Here is a 16480-nt window from a genome sequence, read left to right on the forward strand (position 1 = left end):
GGGGCCTGAGTATCTGCAAGGCTGAAATAAAGGATTTAAACCACTCTCTTGTAACAGGTTTGCTGACTTTGGATGTGGAAAAAGAATATTCAAGATGCATCAATAAGAGGCAGAGAAGAGGTTGTTAGGACGCACTCAAGAGAGGAGTGCAGGCACTCAGAGAAATGAAGCACACTGCAGTTTGGAACTGGGGACATTTATATCTCTTTCTCTTGAGTGGTAGAAAAGCCTAGGAAAAGCCCCCCACACACACACCTAGGGTATTAGCTCATTCTACAGGAATGAGGGAGTTTTTCTAATAGGTGATTTGAAATTCTTTGGGTTCACTCAACCTACTCTTTTATTTTAGGATCAGTCTCCTGTTCCTTAATTTATGGACTTTCAGTGTTCCTAAGGAATTTTGGGTGTGACAGTTATGGTAGGGAGGGAGTCTAAATTTAACCAAAGGAGGCTGCTATGCATCAGCCAGTTTCTGCAAGTTGCAGGCTTCTTCAAAACACAAATTTTTGTTATGATTCCCTTGTCTCCTTTCTACCTGTGTTTTATTTCTTCTCTTCTACCTCACTTCCTCTGCAAAGCTGACTAAATCTGCAAGTTTGTAAGTAAATGTGCTGAATCTCAGGTTCTGACCCAGACCTGCAGAGCAGTGTTTCAGCAAGTCCTCCTGGTGAGTCCTGGACACCAAGAAGCCTCAGCAGTGCTGCACTTGATCTGGAGATGAGACCTAGATTAGGGTGGACACAGCATGGACAGAGAGGGAAGGTAGGCACAGGCAGACAAGTGCTGCTCATGAGATCCTGCCACAGGGCACTGTCTAGAGAACCAGCACAGTGTGTGGAGACTGGACCAACTCGCTTTCCTCACAATCTGCTATGGCTTCAATGTACTCTTCAAGATTTCATGTGTGGAAAACTTAATCCCCAAGTTCCTATGTTGATGGTATTTGCAGGAGAGGTCTTTGGAATTAGATGAAGATGAGGCCGAGAAGGTGGAGACCCATGAAGGCACCATGGCTTTATAAGAAAAGACCCACTTAACAGCAGACTCTGTGTCCTCATGAGATGCCCGCCGACACCAGGAACTCATCAGATGTGAATGCCGTGCTCTTAGGCTGCTCAGCCTCTAGAAATATGTCAAATAAACTGAGATTTGTAATTTACCCAATCACACATTACAATGGCATAAAATGGGCCAAGACATAGCTTGAAATTATCTGTCTTAATAAAGCCAGCAAGAGCCAGTGGGTGTACTGTGCCCAACATTCTTCCAAGTGCTTTGCCAGCTCAGCAATCCTCACAACCCACAAGGTGATTACTAAAACTTCTCTTCATTCCACAGATGATAACACTGAGGCACTACCATAAAGTGATTTCCCCCAGCCTTACAGCTAGCAAGAGCCAGAACCAGGGGAGCCTCCATCTGCTGATAACAGTGCCATGCCACCAGAGCTCGCTTCATGGGCCGTGAGGTATCTGAATCCACACCACAGAAGCACCAAAGGGCCAAAAGGCCACAGTTATGAGCTCCAGAAGATAGAGAAGAAGCTAACAACAGAGAGAGGGCCTCTCTGAGGTTCCTCAATGAAAACTAAAGCCCACTGGGAAAATGAAGAAAATCTCTGCAATAAAGGTACACTGGACCACTGTGGTTGGTAAGTTGATGGGACCAGCACCTTCTATATAAATCCTGGCTCCCTTTGGGGGAAGCACAGCTGGATTCAGCAATAGAACCTTGCAAAGTTCAATCCTGCAAAAGGTCAAGGACCTCAGATTGTGCCTTGCAGTTTTTCTTTTCTTTTTCTCTCTTCCTTCTTGTTCTGCATTTCTCTTCCTGTTTGTTCCTGCTTCTGTCCTATTTTGGATTGTTTTTCTCTCTCTTCCCTTCTCTCCCTCTCTCTTTTAAAATCTTTATTAAGTTTATTGGTACATTTTAGGTATACAATACAATTACATTCATCATTGGGATCTTGTACCTTTACATGAGTTATCTTTGTTCTTATTTTTCCCCATTCCCCAGCCCTCCCTTCAGCCCCTCCTCCCTTTCCATTTACAAAGACATTGTTTCCATGTTTATTCTTTTCACATGGTTTTTCATTTCCCTTTTTACCTTCCCACTACCTCCACTTCCTCAACTCTTTTAGATCTTTTCTTCCTATTACACTATATCAATTATACATTTGATCCTTATTTACACTTTTAGTTTTTCACACCAGAGAAACTATTTGGTATTTATACGTGTGATTTATTAATTTCACTTAAGAGTATGGTCTCAATGTACATCCACTGTAGCTACAAATATCTCTAGTTTCTCATTCTTTATGGCTGAGTAGTACTCCATTTTATAAAAGAACCCCACATCTTCCCTTCTCTTGACTGTCACCATTCTTATAGGAAGAATCAGCCCAGGAACTTAAGAAACAGTACCAACAACAAAATGAGAAATGAGAAGACACCTAAGCAAGGTGTATATCCAGACTTCCAGCTCACCAAAGGCAAATTCTGGGAAAAACAAGGTGGAAAAATCTGATAAGCAACTACCTGGACATCCTGAACTGATAGCATGGGAAGTAACAAAATGGATGAATGAGGCTATAAAAAAATTTAAAACAAAAATAATTTCCCAGATAACTACAGAGATGGTAAACTGAATGGATGGCATGAATAGAGACTCTGGAACAGAAAAAGATAAAAAAAATAGATGAGCTCAGGACCATGATGGAAGCCATGAATGCCCAGCCTAGGAAAGAAATGGAAACCATGAAATATATTCAAACAGATAGCCAGGAGATTAAAATTCCATTGAAATTATTCACAGCAGTTTGAGCAAATGTGAAAATAGAATATCTGATATAGAAGACAGGATTGCAGTTAGTGACCATGAAAGGAGAGATTTCTTGAGGGGTTGAAAGGAGGGCAGGGGAATGGGGAAAAATGAGAGCCAAGATGAATTATGTAAAGGTGCAAGTTTCCAATGAAGAATGTCGATGGACTATAAAATTAATTTTTAAAAAGAGAGAATTCTTAAAAATAGAAAGGGACCATGAAAAATCAATCCAGCAGCTGCTAGATAATGCAAAGAAGAATAACATAAGACTGACCACTCAAAAGCAGGAGAAAGTAAAAATGACATAAAAAATCTGTTCACAGAATTAATGACAGAAAGTTTCCCAAACAGAGCAAAATACTTTGACAAACAGATAATTGAGGCATATAGAACTCCAACTCTCCATGATTAAAATAAATCTACACCTAGAAATATAATAGTCCAGATCCCAGAAATCTAACAGAAGAACAAAATCCTACAAGCAGTTAGAGAAAAGAAACACAACACATACAAAGGAAAGCCCATCAGAATCACAATGGACTTTTCAACACAAACTCTCAGGTCAAGGAGTGCCTGGAGTGAAGTATTTCAAGCCCTAAAAGAAAACAACTTCCAACCTACACTGATGTATCCTGCAAAACTCTCTTTCAAAATTGTTGGGGAAATAAGATACTTCCATCACAAAGCACACCTGAGAAACTTCATGAATGCCAAACCAGAACTCCGCACAACTCTAAACAATATCCTAGAAAAAGACAATGAGGGTAACAACTCCATTAGGACCAACAGAGTGAAGCCATCAGGCAAGGAATGAAATTAAAGGGAAAGGGGGAAAAATAAAAAACAAAAGAGCCAACAGCAGTGAAATATCATGAAAAGGATGAGACAATACATATCAATTATAACACCAATTTTAATGGCCTCAACTCATCAATCAAAAGAAATAGACTGGCAGAATGGATTAAAAAGCAAAATCCAACCATATGCTATATACAAGAAGCACACTCAATTCAAAAAGAAATTCATAGACTGAAAGGAAAAGGATGAAAAACAACTCTCCATGTGACATGAACCCAGAAAAAAGCAGATATAGCTGTTTTATTTGCAGACAAGGTAAATTTCAAACCAAAATTAAGAAATATAATAGTCACTACATCCTTGTAAAGATAACAATCCAAGAAGAAGAGATTACAATCATAAATATGTATGCACCAAATACTAGTGCTCCAAACTAGTAAAACAAATATTAATGGATGTGAAAAACTAAATAAGCACTAATATAATTGTAGTGGGAGACTTCAATACTTCACTGTCACAAATAGACAGATCATCTAGACAGAAAATCAACAATGAAATATTAGAACTGAACCAAGCTTTTAAATAAATGGACTAAATAAATGTCTATAGAGTGTCTCACCCCACAGAATCAGAATATACATTCTTTTCAGCTGCATATGGGTCATTCTCCAAAATAGACCACATACTAGCTTATAGTACATGCTTGAATAAATGCAAAGTAACTGAGGTTATCCCCTGTATATTATCAGACCAGAGTGCAATAAAATTGGAGATCAATAGCATAAGAAACTGCAACAACCTCACAAACACATGGAAATTGAATAACATTCTACTGAACAACCAATGGGTCACAGCTGAAATTAGACATTTTCTACAATTAAATGATAATTCCAATACAATATACAGTAATCTAGGAGACACAATGAAAGCAGTTCTATGAGGGAAATTCATAGCAGTGAATGCCCATACTAGGAAAACAGAGAGAACTCAAATAACCAACTTAATGCTGAATCTCAAACTCCTAGAAAAAGAAGAGCGCGACAAACCCAAAGTTCATACAAGTGAGAAAATTGTAAAGATCAGAGCAGAAATCAATGCAATGGAAACTAAGAGAACTATACAAAAAAAGAAGAGTGAATCAAAGAATTGTTTTTTTGAAAGAATAAATAAAACTAATAAACCCTTAGCTAACCATATCAAAAATAGAAAAGAAAAGGCTCAAATTCATGCAACTAAGAATAAAAAAGGAGATGTCACAAAGGATCCAGCAGAAATCCAGAATCTGTACTCTAATAAAATGGAAAATACACAATAAATGAACAGGTTCCTAGATACATATGAATTACCAAACAAAGAAAATATAAAAATTCTAAACACCTCAATTAAAAATTTACCAACAAAGAAAAGCCCAGGTCCTGATGTCTTCACTCCTGAATTCTACAAGACATTAGAGAAGAGCTATTGCCACTACTCTTTAAACTCTTTAATGAAATTGAAAGGGAAGCAATACTCCCAAATTCCTTCCTGGAAGCAAGTGTTACTTTGATTCCAAGACAAGAGAAAGACCCAGCCATAAAAAAGAATACAGACCAATCTCCCTAAGGAACATAGATGCAAAAATCCTCAACAAGGTACTAGCAAACAGAATACAGGGGGTTATCAAGAAGATCATATACACTGACCAAGTCAGATTTATCCCAGGGATGCAGGGACAGTTCAACATACACAAATCAATAAATGGAATACACTATATTAACAGAGCCCAGGACAAAAACCATATGATCATCTTGATAGATGCAGAAAAATCATTTAACAAAATTCAAAATCCATTCATGATACAAACTGTACAGAAAACTGGAACAGAAGATCTTTATATCTCAACCTGATTAAGGCTCTCTATGAAAAACCAACAGCCAATATGATACTAAATGGTCAAAAAAATGAAAATTTCATGCTAAAATCAGGAACAAGACAAGAATGTCCACTATTGCCACACCTGTTCAATATAGTTTTGAAAACACTTGTCACAGCAATTAGACAAGAGAAAGAAATAAAAGGAAAAAAGATAGAAAAGGAAGTTAAACTGCCGTTATTTGCTGATGGTATGATACTCTACATAGACGACCCAAAAAACTACCAAAAGACTTCTAGACTTAATTGACACCTTTAGCAGAGTAGCTGGGTACAAGGTCAACACTCAAAAATCAATAGCCTTCTTGTATACAAATAATAGACTCACTGGGAGAGAAATTAGAGAAACAACTCCTTTCACTATTGTGAAAGAAATCAAAAAAATGAAATATCTAGGAATCAATCTAATGAAGGAAGATAAAACCTCTATATTGAGAACTACAGCATTCTGAAGAAAGAGCTTGAAGAGAATATAAGAAAATGGAAAGACATCCCCTGATCCTGGGTAGGAAAAACTAATATAGTGAAAACGGCCTTACTTCCAAAAGTGCTATATATATTTAATGCAATCCTGATTGAAATGTCAACAGTATATTTCACAGAACTAGAGAAAACAATCCAAAAATTCATTTAGAACCTGAAGAGATCTAGAATAGCAAAAGCAATTCTAAGCAACAGGGACCTGACAGGAGGTATAATCCCCAACTTGAAATTATACTGCAAAGTTACTGTGATAAAAGAAGCACTGCACTGGTAAAGAGACAGACCTCAGGATTAGTGAAATAGATAAGAAGATGCAGAAACAACTGTAGACAAACATAACCCACTTTCTCTTTGACAAAGGAGCTAACCAGAGGAAAGATAGCCTCTTTAGTAAATGGTGTTGGAAAAACTGAATTTCAACTTGCCAAGCATTAAAACTAGACCCATATTTATCACCATGCACTAAACTAAAATTGAAGTGGATTAAAGATCTACATATTAAAAAAGAGACACTAAGTTTGCTGGAAGATAAGTTAGGCAGAACTCTTGAAGACATTGGCATAGGAAAAGACTTTATGAACAAATTCTCAGTAGCATGGGAATTAACACAAAGAATCAACAACTAGAATATCATCTCATTAAAAGTTTCTGCACTGCAAGAAAAACCACCAACAGAGCTAAAAGACAATCTAACAAGGTGGGAAAAAAATTTTATCAGCTGTTCCTCAAACAAAGGACTACTATCTAGAATATATAAAGAACTTTAAAAAGTCAGACCTTCCCAATTTAAGACCCAATTTAAAAATGGGCAAATGAAATGAACAGACATTTCTCAGACAAACAAGTAAAAGCAGCAAATAAACATATGAAAAAATGTTCAACATCACTGGTCATTAGAGAGATGCAGATGAAACAGCATTGAGATTCCACCTCACCCCAGCAAGAATGGCTGCTATCAAAAAAATCAACCAATAACAAATATTGGCAGAGTTATGGGGAGAAAGGAATGCTTTTCCACTGTTGGTGGGAGCATGGACTGGTGCAAACACTGTGGAAATCAATATGGAGATACCTCAAAAAACTAGGATGAGAAGTCCCATTTAACAGCTATTCCTCTGCTGGGTATCTTCCCAAAAGAATTAAAGAATCATATCACAGAGATATATCCATGACCACGTTTATAGTGACACAGTTTGTAGTAGTCAAAGCTTTGAAACAGCCCAAGTGCCCATCAACTGGAGACTGGATAAAGGAAATGTGGATCTTTAAAAATAAAATGGAGCACTACTCAGCCATACAGAATGAGAAATTAGAGATATTTATATCTAAATGGATGCACATTGAGGCCATGCTCTTAAGTGAAATAAATAGGACACACATGTAAATTCTGAATAGTTTCTCTGGTATGAGAAACTGAAAGTGTAAATAAGAATTAAAATATATAATAGATAATGTGAACTGGGAAGAAAAGGTGCAAAGGGGTAGTAGAAGTGGAGGGGTGGGGGAAAGGAAAGAAGGTAAAGGAAAAATATGAGATAAGAAATAAATGGAAACCAAGTCTTAGCAAATAGGGAGGGGTGGAGGGGTTGAAGGGAGGGCAGGGAAATGGGGAAAAAAATAAGATCCACAATACATCATGTAAAGGTACAAGTTCCCAATGGTGAATGTAAATGTACACCTAAAATGTACCTATAAAAGAATTTAAGAGCACAAAAAGGGGGTGGGATTTAAGAGGAAAAAACAAAACAAAACAAAAAAGAGCCAGAACCAGGATTCAAACTCAGGCGGTGCTGTCCCCCACTCCAGGTGCTTCTCCCCTGCTCATGTGCCTCCTGGGATCTTACACTACTGGATTTACCTTTCATTCTTCATAGGAAGTTTGGTCCTAACTCTGGAGTCCCAAAGAGAAATAGGAGGAAGGGACATATGTGTCCTGGGATATCTCTAGCCCGACCCCTTGTCTTCCAGCCTTTTGCTGCAATATGCAAATGCAGGGATTGAATTCAGCTCAAAATGTGTTTTGCTTTTTCATAATTTTATTTTTTTAAGCCCAGTATGTTGGGCCAGGGATTTAGCTCAGTGGTGCCGCTGCCTGCCTCACAAGCACAAGCACCTGAGTTCAATCCCCAGTACCAAAAGAAAAAATAAATCCAGTGTGTTGGCTCATGCCTATTGCACTCCAGGAGGCTGAGGTAAGATGATGACAAGTTCAAGCCAAGCCTTAGCAACTTAGGAAGACCTTGTCTCAAACTAAAATAACTAAACAAATAAGGCTGGGCTGTAAGTTAGTGCAAAGGCCCTGGATTCAATCAGTATGTATAAAAAAATGACATACCGCTCTTTCTCACATGGACCCTCTCCAGCTTGCCATAGTGCACACCACTTCCTGAGATTTGCTCACTCTGTTTCCATCACACAGCGACATCTTTCACTGTCACCTCCAGCCCTGCACATGCCAGGAACAATCAGCTGGATGGAGATCCACACATACCACGTTACACCTTCTCAGGTAGAAGCAAGATACACGGAGTATGGTGGAAGCAGTGTCCAGAGGACTGACCATGGGAGTGAGGGCAGGGGATCGATTGGAAAAGCTATGCAGGAGGTGTCTGCACAAGCACTGTACTTATGATGAGCCAAAGGCAAAGCCATACTTTAGAGCAAGCTGTTGGGAAATCCCTCTCCTCTGTGAGGTGAACCCATGTTGTAGTCCATGGAAACTTGCCACTTTATATCAAGGAGCTGATTTCTTAATACGCTAATTCATCTCCTTTCCACTGTAGCATTCTCTCGCCTTCATTCACCATCTGTCCTTTCTAGTATATATTAATGGATTCCTTCCAAGACATTCACAGTTTCCCATGTGGGATAGACATGTGCAAAAATGCTCTGTTGCCAGGAAAACTGTGCAGCTCCCCAAACCCCACAGTGCCAATAGAGAAGTCTGCCCTGTTCCCCGCTGCCCAGAAGGGCAAGCATTTGTGACTCCTCCCTGCAATATGGATGTTGCCTTTCTAAGGATATAGAGTTGTGCTCTCTCACAGGACAACACCTATAAACCTGGTGGCACTGTGATTCACTATAGTTCAGACAAGAATTTAACATTTTTGGCTACTAATAGCTAAGTTCAAAAACAAATATCTATTCAAAGCAAGAGATTATTTTAGACCTCTTGAGAGAATTGCATAAGTATATTTTATATTCATGTAATTTTTTTAATCTATGGGGAAAATATCCAAGAGAAAAATCAGAGTTGGGTTATCATTTTCAAGATGAAGAAAGAGGAATTGTTTTGAACACTAAGACATTCATTGAACATTAAATATGACAATAAAATTCTGTCATGTCTCTGTCTCTCATTCTCCTTCCATCCCCTCTTTCCTTTCTCTCTCACACATAATTTTTTGGGGGGTATTTTGTATCATTTATGTTCTTTGGTTCTTATCCTTGACAAAATTCCTCTTCTGTGGTTATGCTATAAGTAGTCCCCCTTATCTGTTATTTTGGTACCCATGGTTTCAATTACCTGGAGGCAGCCATGGTCCAAAAATATTAAATGAACAGCCAGGCATCGAGGCAGATGCCTACAATCCCAGCACTCAGGACACTGAGGCAGGAGTTTAAGGCCAGCCGAGGCTAACAGTGAATTTAAGTCCAGTCTGAACTACATACATGCCACTAATCCTTACCTAGACTATATTTCTTCTTAACCTATGATAAAGTTAAATTCATAAAGTGGCCACAGTAAGAGAGTAAGAAAAAAGAACAATTATAACAATATACTGTGCAAATGCCAGCCTCACTACTCTGGTGCTCTGGTGTTGCTGTTAAGCAAGATAAGCCCCATGATACTGCAACAGTGGCTCTGAGAAGTGAAGTGATTATGAAGTGACTAAGAGGCAGGTAGCATATACAGTGTGGAAAAACTAGACAAAGGGATGATGATTCATATCCCAGGCAGGTTGTAGTGGCACAGTATGAGATTTCAAATACTACTTATAACAGCATGCAATTTAAAATTTCTGAATTATTTATTTCTAGAACTTTCCATTGGGGGGGGTCTTAGAACACATCTCCTGTGGTTGAGGAGAAACTATAGTAATTTCCTTCTTTTTTCTGGTCCTAAGGGTAGAACCCAGAGATGCTGTACCAGTGAGCCAGATACCCAGCCCCCTCTCCTTTCGTAAATTTTGAGACAGGGCCTCACTAAGTCGCTAAGTTGCCCAGGGTAGGCTTGAGCTTTCCATCCTCCTGCCTCAGCCTCCCAGAGTGCAGGAATTACAAGTGTGTGCCACCATCCCAATGCCACTGGCTTAACTGCCACTGTTCTTGCTATTGCTTCTTCAATAAAGGGCCTCACTTTGCTGGCTAGTTGCTTTTCACTCTTGCTCTGAGCTGCTTAAACGGATTCACAAGAAATTTATGGCTTATTTTCTTAAATGACATGTTATGCTCACCCCTCTAAGGAAGATGGTTATTTTCAAATAGTAGCAATTTCAGTACAATACTTTTAAAAATGTCTCTTGTCCTTGTGTGTTTAAAGCTTACAAGCTAATTTAGTAGGATGATAATTTAAAGAGTGGAGACCACTCTTCACCACCTTGGTGTTCCTGCTTGAGTGGCATGCTGGAGTCCTATAAAGCTTGTAAGTTCTGCCTCTCTTGCAGCCCACCCAAGCATCTTGGGAAGCAGGTGTGATGATTTCCATTTCACAGGGAAGGACACAGAGATGCAGTAAGATAAAGAAAATCAGAGGGGACAAATGGCAAGTGGCAGAGCTGATATCTCAACAGAGCCTCCTATCAGCTTTCCTTCGGGGTGGAGAGACAGGACTGAGCAAGGACTTCTGTACCAGATTCCCCTGAATTGGAGCGGCAGCTCTGCATTTATCACCCAGGCATACCAATGTGGGTCATTTACTCAACCTCCCCTTGCCTTAGTGTTCTCCCCTGCAGAATGAAAGAAATAAAAGCTAAAGAATCACCATAAGGATAAAACATGTGGAAATGCACACAGCACACAAAGCAGCAGAAAAAGTAATAGCCTTAATGTGGGTACAGCAAGGTGCCATTCATGACCTGTGTGGCTACACACACACACACACACACACACACACACACACACACACACACAAAATCTCATTCTATATCTAAACTATCACAAGAGAAGAAAATTGATATGCTTTTTTGTTTTGTTTTAGGTTTTTTGGGTACTGGGGATCAAACTCCGGACCTTGTACTTGCCAGGCAGGCAGCAGCACCACTGAGCTAAATCCCCAGACCCTATGAAAGAAGAAAATACAGCGGTGATTCTGGGTATAAGTTTTCCTAGGACTTCTCAAAATGCTATCCAGGTTAGAAGCAGCCCTGGTTTGGGGTCTTTTCCCAATTGCTGGTGGCAATAGCTTGCTGGTAGGAGAAGCATCCATTACTGCAAGCTCTTATCTCTTGCAGGGCTGAGAAGCTGTGTCTCCTGGTGTCATCAGTAGTCATGAGGCAAAGGACAATAATGGCTTAAATTTCCACTTTGGTCTCCCTTCCCCCAAAAAATATTTAAGAAGGCAGCATGCAAACATATTTCAAGGCTCCCATTACATAATTCAAAGAGAGTTTAGAAGCTTTCCTTATTTCTCTTAAATTATTCATAACATAAGTCCTTAAAATATTTAAGCTCCTTTCTCCAGTAATCAAAGGAGAATGCTGATGGAAAGCGCTCTGTACAGGACTGAGACAAGATGGATGCTCAGGGTTGGCGGAGGGACAGGGTGGGGTGAAAGGACTCCACACACACACACACACACACACACACACGCACACACACACACATACACACACAGAGCCTTCAATGGACTGCATTCTGTATACTGCACTCTCTAGAGCTAGGAATGCTTTCCTTTGGGGATCAAGGTTTTGCCAAATAGGATTTATCTTTTCAAATGTTTTTCTCAAGGAAGAACCTTTAACAAAACACAAGCAAAAATGTGAAGAAGTGGAAATGTCCTCCCACCTCAAATGAAAAGTCACTCATTAGCAAAACACCAGGGTGCTACTAGCAAGACACTAGTGCAGCTGGCACTAATTCTGAGAGAAGGATAATTCATTACCATGGTTACTGATGCCAGAAATATTACCTTCTGCAATCAGCATACACAAAGATCTTTTAAAGGGAGTGCGAAAAATTAGAGCATTGTAAACAATTTGTGAAAACTGCCAGCAGTTCAGGGGGCTGAACTTACACAATGCTGCTTTCAGGGCACAGAAACAGAGGGAAGAACCATTGCCACACCAGCAAACCTTGCTGAAGAGCAAACAAGGAATGCGTGTGCTCAGGGAGTGAGCTGAAGGGGCTGATCCACACTTCATGCAAGTGTGTAATACAGCATGCAGAAGGGTAGAGCAAGACCCTGTTTGATTGGTAATATTTACACTATCAAGTTCAGGTTCATTACATGCACAGTCAGCTTTCGCAAATGGTCTTGGAGATGACTTTGTAGTATAGTAATATATTATTAAAGTCCCATGGGGTTCTTTCTTGGAAACAAGATATAGGTAAAGAAGTTCAAGTTCAAACTGAATGGTGGAGCCCTTGCCTAGTATGTGCGAGGCACTGGGTTCCATCTTCAGCACCAAAATTAAAACATTAAGAAAGCTTGATTGTTAAATAATATGCAACTGTTGTTTTCAACTGTACTGGATTATTTCCCAAGTTTTGAAATAGAAAAACAGATTAAATGCCCAGAAGAAAGTTTGGACTGCACAGATGAGTCACTTCTGCACATGTCTTATTCTGTTTGAACAATGCAGATACCTTGAGGCAATTCATGCTATATCAAAACAAAACTCTAGTCCAATCTCAGCAAATCCTGTTTAAAATGACCAAAATGCAGCCTGCCGTTCAGAACTTTCCCACTCTACATCGTGATGATTTGGATGCACTGAGGACTGAAGTTACCTTCTGTAGTATAATTTCTCCATAAGAAGGTTGTTAAGTCAATCAGTCAAACCAGATTAAGTCAAACCAGATAATAGTAGGGGATAGCTAATCTAATTGCAAGAACAAAATACTTTTGCATTTTGCAGCATAATTTGTAAAACCAATGAAAATGCTCTAAATTTTACACTCATCATGGGTTCTTTTAAAAAAGAATGGCAGTTTATCAATATTTTATTAGCTACAGTATGGGTTTAAGTGGATGCAACTTGATAAATATATACACATTAATTTTCACACATAGAAATACTAAGTAGACATAGATGTAGTGATCTCCACATAAGTGTTGATTTATTTACAGTGTTCACTGTCTGATCCTCAGCATTTATAAAAACACTAGCACATAGAAAATTGAAGTTTTCTAATATCTATACAGCACACACACACACACACACACACACACACACACACACACACTTGAATGGCTCACTCCTTCCCCAGAGTCCCAAAAGTGTTTACTAACAGTTTTTGTGTATTTCCTTTTCCTGAGTACACATCTGACCAGCTCTCTGGGAAAGTGGTAAGTGTGTGTCACACTCTGGTGTCATCTCCAAGACCGTTTGCAAAAGCTGACTGTGCATATAATGTACCCGAACTTGATCGTGAATGCTCACCGGGTTTTCACTCTTGGCTCCTCCAACTTGAGCCAGGCTTGCTGGGTTCATGTTGCGGTTTGGGGGCCAGTTTTCTGCTCCTCCTCAGATCCAGATCTTGTATCTCTTGGAAAGAGTTCTTGATTCTTCTTTGCTTCTCCTTGATACGCTTCTTGAAACCTCCAAACAGTAGCCAAGGCCACCATACTGACTTCCAGTCTCTTCCAAACATGGCAGCATTCATCACTGGTGCAGTGGTTCTGACTTACAATGGTTCTGATTTATGATTATTGTTTTTTGGGTTTGTTTGGGATTGTTGTTTGTTTGTTTGTTTTTACTTTATGATGACGGGAAAGCAACATGTATTCCATAGAAGCCATACTTGGAACTATTAATTTGGATTTTTCCCCAGGATAGTTTTATGCCATCTGATCCTCCCTTGTGACACTGGGCAGTGCTAATCACAGCCTCCAGTCAGCCCAACCAATAGCAAGGAGCATAGCCAATGGTCTACAGCGTGCTGTGTTGCTCAGCTATAGGATGTGTGATAGGCTTGGTGGATTAAGTGCACTTTGGATTTAGGATATTTTCAGTTTAAGATGGATTTTCTGGGACATAACCCATTGAAAGTTAAGGAACATTTCTATCTGAAGTGCCAGCTTTCAGAGACCATTTAACTGCTGGATGAGTGCCTTTGCACACACAGACTTCAGCAGCAAAGACAAGACCAGACAATCTATACTGATGGGGTTGCTAATATGGTCACTCCCAAATTTCACCACAAAGGACTGATACAGCAGTCACTAAGCCCTCCTTATAGAATATAAGGAGAGCAACGGCCTGAGGACAGTCATGTGTTTGCCTGGTCTCTAGAGGAATCCTGAGGAATGCACAAGACCCAGTCTGATGGAGGAAGCCATTTCTCCCAGGTCTGCCCTACCCTACCTGAAGTGAGACTGATGTCATTGGTTGAAGTGAAACCCCTGTATATTTTTTTGCCTCCAGAGAGTATTTTCCTCTGTCCAGTGAAGAAACCTAAAAACAGAAAAATATATGAAGCCTGCCTTCTTTCCTCAGGAGGAAGTCTGTTGCAGTTAAGAGGCTGGGCTTGCCAGCTCTACTATATACTACCTTGTCAGTCTTGGGAAAGTGGCATCACTTTCCTGAGCTTCACTTTCCAGAACTGCAAAACAGCAAAATAAATCATCTGCCTCATAAGTTGACAGTTGCTGATAAGTGTAGGGTGTCTGGTGATAGGAACATCCTGGTGAGTCTGGCTCTACCATGCTCTTATGATCAATATAGCAACCTAGACGAACCAGACCTCAAGAGCCAGCTTCCTGAAGCTGCCTTGAGACCTAGTCCCCACATCCAGTGGCTGAGCCAGCTCCATGATGCAATAATGAAAAATGCACATTTTATGCAAGATTTCATGAGTATTCAACAGGGAGAACTCACAGCACCAGCACACAGTAGAAGCAATGGAATCTTCCACTAGACATCTTAGTTCTTTCTTCCAGAGTTTTCTTGCCTGTTTCCATCCCATCTTCTCCTCCCCTGCAACTCAGAAGCTAAGGATCTCTGTAGATGCCCTAAGCAATCCATTCCCCACCCTCAACCTCATAACCCACAGTGCAGAACACAGGAGTTAGCAGATGCCTTCCAGACTCACAGCTGTATGGTTCTGAAGACTCAACTTGATATAAACATCTCTCAGGAATTCTCCTCTCTCTTGTTCTTTTAAAAAGGAAAAAGACAAGCCAATCTCAGTGAGAAATGACAGGTTTTGCTCATTTACAGCTTCTCTGGGGCTGCCAATTCACAGAGCCCAAGGCAGGTTTCAGGACTTCTGACCCCAAGGCTTTAGCTTTTCCATCCTCCCACTCCTATACCATCTTTGCTTAGTGTGGTTTAGTAAGAATGCCCAGACCAACATGATCCTTCAGTCATGATAGAAAATGAATCAGAATGTGAAATCCTTGGCATCTTTTGAGCAATCAAACAAAAGACTCAGATTCCTAGAATAACAGAATCCCATCCCTCAATCCCGCCCCACTCACTGCCAGGGGTCTGTAGACAGCTTACCTCTCTGGCTGTGCCCTGCTCTCAGCCTGAGTCCCGGGTCACACATCACAACTCTGTGGAATAGTGAAAGATAGGCTGTAAGCTTTATCAACCTACTGCGCAGAGTTTGAATCTTGAATTCCCCACACTTACTAGCAGGCAGGGTACTTACTAGTGGGGCTTCAGTTTCCCCCTTTGTAAAACATGCAAAGTACTGCCGTACTTAGGGGTTTTGGTTAAGTTCCAGAGCCACATAAGTGATGGGAAACATACATTCCCCACAGAATTATGATTCTGTCCTGATTTTGACAGAGCTGATGTGCTTCATTATGAAGGTTCAAGAAGATCACCATGTCTTCTTCAGACATTGGTTGCCGTGTCACTTGAAGCCAATTTCTTCCTTCTTGTCTGGACTATGGAATTTCATCATAATGTATTTTCTCAAATAAGAAAACATCAGCAAGTGGTCCTCAACTATGACAATTTTGCCAAGTCTCCGCTCTCAGGAGACATTTGGCTTTGCCTAGAGGCATCTGGGGCTGTTATAACTGGGATGCTACTAATGTCTGCTGGGTAAAGGCCAAAGATGCTATTAAACATCCTTCAGTGAATGTGGTGGTCCCCCACAATAGAAGATTATCCACTGCAGTGTTGATGGTGCTGGAGTTGAAAACTCTGAACTAGACCAAATAGACTAAGTGGGTCATTTGGTTTCATCCTTGTCCTGAATTTATGTTCTCATGGAAAATAGTTCTTCTTTCAATTAAGTGGGGGAAGAAGTTGTTGGAGGCAATTAGGAATAAAGCATCTTATAGATA

At 40.0% G+C, this 16480-nt stretch overlaps 1 long non-coding RNA gene across 1 annotated transcript; it reads right to left on the minus strand.

The window, feature by feature from the left end:
• Positions 1–13408: 13408 nt before the first annotated feature.
• LOC117284633 lies at positions 13409–16480 on the minus strand. The gene is made up of 3 exons (XR_004515730.1): positions 15835–16480; positions 15684–15736; positions 13409–15335 (listed from the first exon to the last, which is right to left on the minus strand). It is a non-coding gene; the product is annotated as an uncharacterized LOC117284633 (long non-coding RNA).

This window comes from Fukomys damarensis, unplaced genomic scaffold (genome assembly GCF_012274545.1).
Source record: "Fukomys damarensis isolate Sample0158 unplaced genomic scaffold, DMR_v1.0_HiC HiC_scaffold_38, whole genome shotgun sequence".
Classification (NCBI taxonomy): Eukaryota; Metazoa; Chordata; class Mammalia; order Rodentia; family Bathyergidae; genus Fukomys; species Fukomys damarensis.